The 6,000-nt window shown below is 47.3% G+C and overlaps 1 protein-coding gene across 4 annotated transcripts in view; it reads right to left on the reverse strand.

The window, feature by feature from the left end:
- The window catches only part of SCAP (SREBF chaperone), a 99,149-nt gene extending 93,149 nt beyond the window's left edge, over positions 1–6,000 (reverse strand). For 2 of the 4 annotated variants that reach the window (XM_027522659.1, XM_027522657.1), the window contains exon 1: positions 5,812–5,911. The gene's annotated coding sequence lies outside the window, so the exon portion shown is untranslated. Of the gene's footprint in view, positions 1–272; positions 352–5,811 lie in introns of all 4 variants that reach the window. The other 2 variants (XM_027522661.1, XM_027522660.1) reach the window with 2 other exon arrangements.

A 6,000-nucleotide genomic window follows, 5' to 3' on the forward strand; every position in this document is an offset into this window, starting at 1 on the left:
TGAGCTGAACACGAGTACATGTCTGACTGGGAGCTGTGGCTCAATGCCGCTGTCCAGCATCACGAGAGTGCTGCTGTCAACATATCACAGCCCTGAAAAGATTAAAAATTCACAATCTGGAGCGTGGTTTCTACTGAATATATGATTGCTTTGGCACCATCATATCGCTGAAAAATGGTAAGTCGAGTCATCATTAATTCAGAGGACTGCCCGAGCTTGGCAAAACTAAGGCGATGCTGATGAGATTCTAAGTGAAACATGAAAACACTGACCTCGTGCTCTGGTTTTAGAGCCAGGGCTCTCAAACTGTGGTTCCCTCAGGCAGCAGTGGCTCAGCAGTAAAGAATCCACCTGCAATGCAGGAGACACAGGAGAAGCAAGTTCAATCTCTGGGTCAGGAAGATCCATTGAAGAAGGACATGGCCACCCACTCCAGTATTCTTGCCTGGAGAATCCCATGGACAGAGGAGCCTGGTGGGCTACAGTGCATGGGGTCACAAGAGTCAGACATGACTTATCAACTAAGCATGCAAGACAACAGTAGCACCACTGAGCAACTTGTTTGAATTTCAAATTCCAGGGTCTACCTCTGACCTACAGATTCTGGAGGTGAGGTTAAAACAACTCCTCCAGGTAATTTCAACTCACACTTAAGTTTGAGAACCTAGGTATGAGTAATACTGTCTCATCTGGATAATACCAGCTTATATAATTAGGAAACTACATTTCTTGCTCAAAACCCATTCTGTTATTTTAACCTAAACTCCTGAAGAACACTAATCTATTCAATTGTGAAATAAGCTGGAAGATGACAAAGATTTAATTAGATACAATTCTGAAACCACTCATTCTGAAATAATGTACTAACCACTGCAGTGGAATGAACTAAAGAATCTAGTCTGTAAAAAGTGATAAGGAATCAACATGCTTAGAATTTCAACATTTAGATGATACGAAAATATTCTAAGGTTGCAGAATACCACAACTACAACTATTATAAATGCCATATCTGTGTACACTGATTAGTCTCTTGGGCTTCAAACTCAATTAAGTTGTTTAAAATAGAAGAAGTTCACCTGCTACAATGTTGGTGGGAATGCAAACTGATACAGCCAACAAGAGGAACAGTATGAAGGCTCCTTAAAAAGCTAGAAACAGAACTACCATATGAACCTGCAATCCCACTCCTGGGCACACATCCAGAGAAAACATAAGCTAACAGTATACATGCACCCGTGTTCACTGCAGCACTGCTTACAACAGCCAAGACAGGGGAGCAGCCTAAATGCCCATCAACACAGGAATGGACAAAGAGGCTGTGGTACATAAACACAACGGACTATTACTCAGCCATTGAAAAAATGAAATAATGTCTTTGCAGCAACACAGATGGACCTAGAGAGTGTCAAACTGAGTGAAGTAAGTCACGCAGAGAAGGAGAAATATCTTACGACATCCCTCACATGTGACATCTAAAAAGAAATGATACAAATGGATTTTCTTACAAAACAGAAAATGAACTTATGGTTGCCAGTGGGGAAGGGAAAGTTAGGGACTTCAGGAAGGCCATGTACACACCGCTCTATTTAAAAGAGATAACCAACAAGGACCTACCACATAGCATGTGGAATTCGGTTCAATGTTACAATATGTGACAGCCCGAATGGGAGTAGGGTTTGGGAGAGAATGGATACATATGTATGTATGGCTAGTCCCTCTGCTGCTCACCTAAAACTACCACAATATTGTTACTTGGCTATACTCCAATATAAAATTAAAAAGTTAAACTCTGAAAAAAAACACAAGAGGTTCAACAAAATTTTTTCTTTTTTTTTTTTTTTGCCACACCACACAGCTTGTGGTACCTTAGTTTCCTGAAGTACCCAGGCCCTCATCAATGAAAGCACAGAGTCCTAACCTCTGGACAGCCAGGGAATTCCCAAAGCTTTAACTTCTAAAGGGCTATATCAGTCACTATAGCTTCAAAGGTAAAGAGTACTACTATATTTGCAACATAAAGGCTAATGAAAAACCAAATCTTTCACACTCAGAATACAATTTCTAAAATAATTTATACTTGGTTATTAATATGAAATACCCTGATTATGTAGAATTACACTGAACTTCACTAGACTTCCAACTTAGGAACAAATGGTTAGCATGACACATTACATATTTTATGAATTCAGAAAATGCTGAGTATTAAATAAACCAGGGGGTTCTTAATGTTTTTATGAACTCCCAACAACAAAAACTCAAGTACATATCCCCAATATGTGTGTACATATCTCCAATTTTTGTGCAAAAATTATATGTATGTACTACCGTGATCAAGATTGCCAGGAGAAATATCAATAACCTCAGATATGCAGATGACACCACCCTTATGGCAGAAAGTGAAGAAGAACTAAAGAGCCTCCTGATGAAAGTGAAAGAGGAGAGTGAAAAAGTTGGCTTAAAGCTCAACATTCAGAAAACTAAGATCATGGCATTCAGTCCCATCACTTCATGGGAAATAGATGGGGCAACAGTGGAAATAGTGTCAGACTATTTTTTTGAACTCCAAAATCACTGCAGATGGTGACTGCAGCCATGAAATTAAAAGACGCTTACTCCATGGAAGGAAAGTTATGACCAACCTAGATAGCATATTCAAAAGCAGAGACATTACTTTGCCAACAAAGGTCTGTTTAGTCAAGGCTACGGTTTTTCCAGTAATCATGTATGGATGTGAGAGCTGCACTATAAAGAAAGCTGAGTGCCGAAGAATTGATGCCTTTGAACTGTGGTGTTGGAGAAGACTCTTGAGAGTCCCTTGGACTGCAAGCAGATCCAACCAGTCCATCCTAAAGGAGATCAGTCCCGGGGGTTCATTGGAAGGACTGATGTTGAAGTTGAAACTCCAATACTTTGGCCACCTGATTCGAAGAGCTGACTCATTTGAAAAGACCCTGATGCTGGGAAAGATTCAGTGCAGGAGGAGAAGGGGACAATGGAGGATGAGATGGTTGGATGGCATCATCAACTCAGTGGACATGGGTTTGGGTAGACTCCAGGAGTTGGTGACGGACAGGGAGGCCTGGTGTGCTGCGGTTCATGGGGTCGCAAAAAGTCGGACACGACTGAGTGCCTGAACTGAATTACTGTGATAATACCAACTGTATTTATAAAATACAAAAAAAAAAAAAAATTAAGGCTGAAATAAAAAGACTGGCTTTATTTTTTTTCCCTGAGACCCATGTGCCCCCGTGATGCATACACACACCCTCTTTGGACTCTACTGCAAAGCTGCACAGCCCAGCAGCCCTGCAAGCTGTGTCCCAGACCACTGAAGGGGGAAACTATGGAATACAGAGGTCAAATGAATATCTCCTTCCTGTTAAGTTCGACCATCCCTGACTCAAGCCTGTGACTCCGGGCTCCTCCCTTCACCCCAACATCGTCTTCTGCTACCTCTCATTTGGTGGGTAGTGGAGAAGACTGTGAAGCCAGCAGACGCAAGAAGGGCATAAAAGCATGGACTCTGTTTTCAAACAAACCTGGATTTGCAACTGGGCTCGGCTCCTAACTCACTGGGTTACCCAGGGCCAGTCAGATAACGTTTCTAAAACTAATGAGTAAAGAGGGTGATAACAGGGTCATCTCTCCTGGTTATTATGATGGTTAAGAGAGATAGGCTGCCATGAGAGCATCAGCAGAGAATCTAGATAGCCCAAGTGCTCAATAAAATATCTTACCCAGAATTATTACTTCAGGAGGCAAAAGAAGTCACCTGGACTTTGTTTCAGCAGCCAACTCAAGAAGGGAATATGTTACTGTGGAAGGCCTCCCTTGGGGCTCAGCTGGTAAAGAATCCGCCTGTGATATGGGAGACCTGGGTTTGATCCCTGGGTTGGGAAGATCCCCTGGGGAAGGGAACGGCTACCCACTGCAGTATTCTGGCCTGGAGGATTACATGGACTGGATAGTCCATGCGTCGCAGAGTCGGGCACGACTGAGCAGCTTTCACTTCTACCCTCTCCTGTGGAAGTAGCAGGCAGTGTTGTCGGGCAGACTTGGTTTGAAGGTCTGATCCCCACTGACAAGCTGGGTGACCCTGGCAACTCCATTTCTCTATGAGGGGGGAGTCTTCTTATCCGTTCAATGGGAGTGTTGATACAAACTCTACACGAAGTGCCTGTCAGAGTCAGAAAACTAACTCTCTCTTTGTCGCGAAGTCGTGTCCGACTCTTGTGACCCCATGGACTGTAGCCTGCCAGGCTCCTCTGTCCATGGGATTCTCCAGGCAAGAATACTGGAGTGGGTTGCCATTTCCTTCTCCAACACTTGGGAACCAAATGGCCACCAAGGGTGAGGGTAAGCGAATAACACATAAACTAAGTGTTATTGCACAGTCCTTGGGACACATTCAAATGCACACTAAGAGTAAGCATCCTCTAAAGCCTACCATCAAATGTTAATAAATGCCCATGTACCAAACGCCACCGGTACGGCTCATTTCCCAACTGGACAGGTGACTTCTTCATAACTGCTTGAATTCTTCAAGCAATTCACAATCTTCATCCTCCACTGTCATAAACTAGGAGTAGTAGAGTTTTCATACCCACCTACGGACAATAGGCGAATCTAGATGAGGGAGCGGGGCGGGGGTGGGGGAGACCTAAACCAGTAATGACACAGCGCATGGAGACCACCGCACGGAGACCACTGGGAGAGGTGCTGTTTCTGCCACGACAGCAAAAGAAAAGCGGGGTCTCTCAAACACCAGAGGAGCTCATAATCAATGAGAATTACTTCAGCTTCAACAAACCACCGAAAGAATAACTGTAGAGATATAATACACATTTTTTTTTACATCGCATGTCCCCCACAGGAAATGCTGCAAATGTGTGAGACACCTACAACACTCATCAACATAAAATTATAGACTAGTCGTCAATTAGAGGAACACCTAAAAATACACCCAACCGGACACCCTTGCCCCTGACTCCCTTACAAAAGCTTCAGTTTTTAGCTCGACACCCTAAGATGGCAGCACCCCCATAAGGACACTGCATAACCCAACTTCACAAACGTTGGGTCAGAAGCACACTCAAAGCTAGCATCGTGAAAGAAACCTTTACTAAGTCCTCTTCACAAAATGCATTGCAAAATCCCCAGGAGTTTAGTCGCCCAGCTCTATCACCACAGACGGTGCGGGCAGCGAGACGACCGGGGAAAGTCACCACGGCCAAGAGCATGTCCACCTGGACAACTATCCTGACTTCAGGCTCCTGCATGGTACACTGGGGTGATAAGCCCACCCAGAGTATAAACAGAGGCAACGATAGTGAGCACCTTGATTTATGAGGGAAACAGAAAACTAGACACCAGGCAGAACCCAGGGAAGCAACTAGCTACGTGCTGCCTCTCAAGCACATTTCACAGAAGAGACAGGTGCGGACAGCGTGCTCTCCCCTCCCCGCAACACCCAGACAGTCCAAAAGCAGGTTCTAGAACCTGCAGCTCCCCGGGGCACGGCGGGGCCCCGGGGGCGCAACAGCGCGACCCCCGGTCAGGCCAGCGGTCGCCGGGGGGCGAGGAGGAGGGCGGCAGGCACGCGCGGTGGGCCCGGCCGGGGGCGCGGCCGCGGTGAGGGTGGGGTCGCGGCAAGCCGGCCCCCTCTCCGGCGCGGTCTCCCGGCGCGGCCCTTACGGCTGCTGGACAGCGCCCACGCCGGCGCGCCGCGGCCCCCATCCCGGAACCCCGCGGGCCGCGCAGCGTGAGGCCCGGGCCGGCCGGCGGACGCTGAGGGGACGCGCGCGGAGGTACCTGTGGCGGCAACAGCTTCTCGGTGGCGGCGGCGGCGGCGGCCGCGGCGGGAGGACGGGGGCGGGGCGCGGCGTGCGCGCTCCCGGCCCGCGTGGTCCGGGGCGAGGCGCCCTCCCTCACTCCTCCCTCTCAGTCTCTCTCTCCCCGCCGCCCGGCGCCCGCGCAGCTCTCCGCCCCTTCACCTCTCAC

This window comes from Bos indicus x Bos taurus, chromosome 22 (assembly GCF_003369695.1).
Source record: "Bos indicus x Bos taurus breed Angus x Brahman F1 hybrid chromosome 22, Bos_hybrid_MaternalHap_v2.0, whole genome shotgun sequence".
In the NCBI taxonomy this organism is placed as follows: Eukaryota; Metazoa; Chordata; class Mammalia; order Artiodactyla; family Bovidae; genus Bos; species Bos indicus x Bos taurus.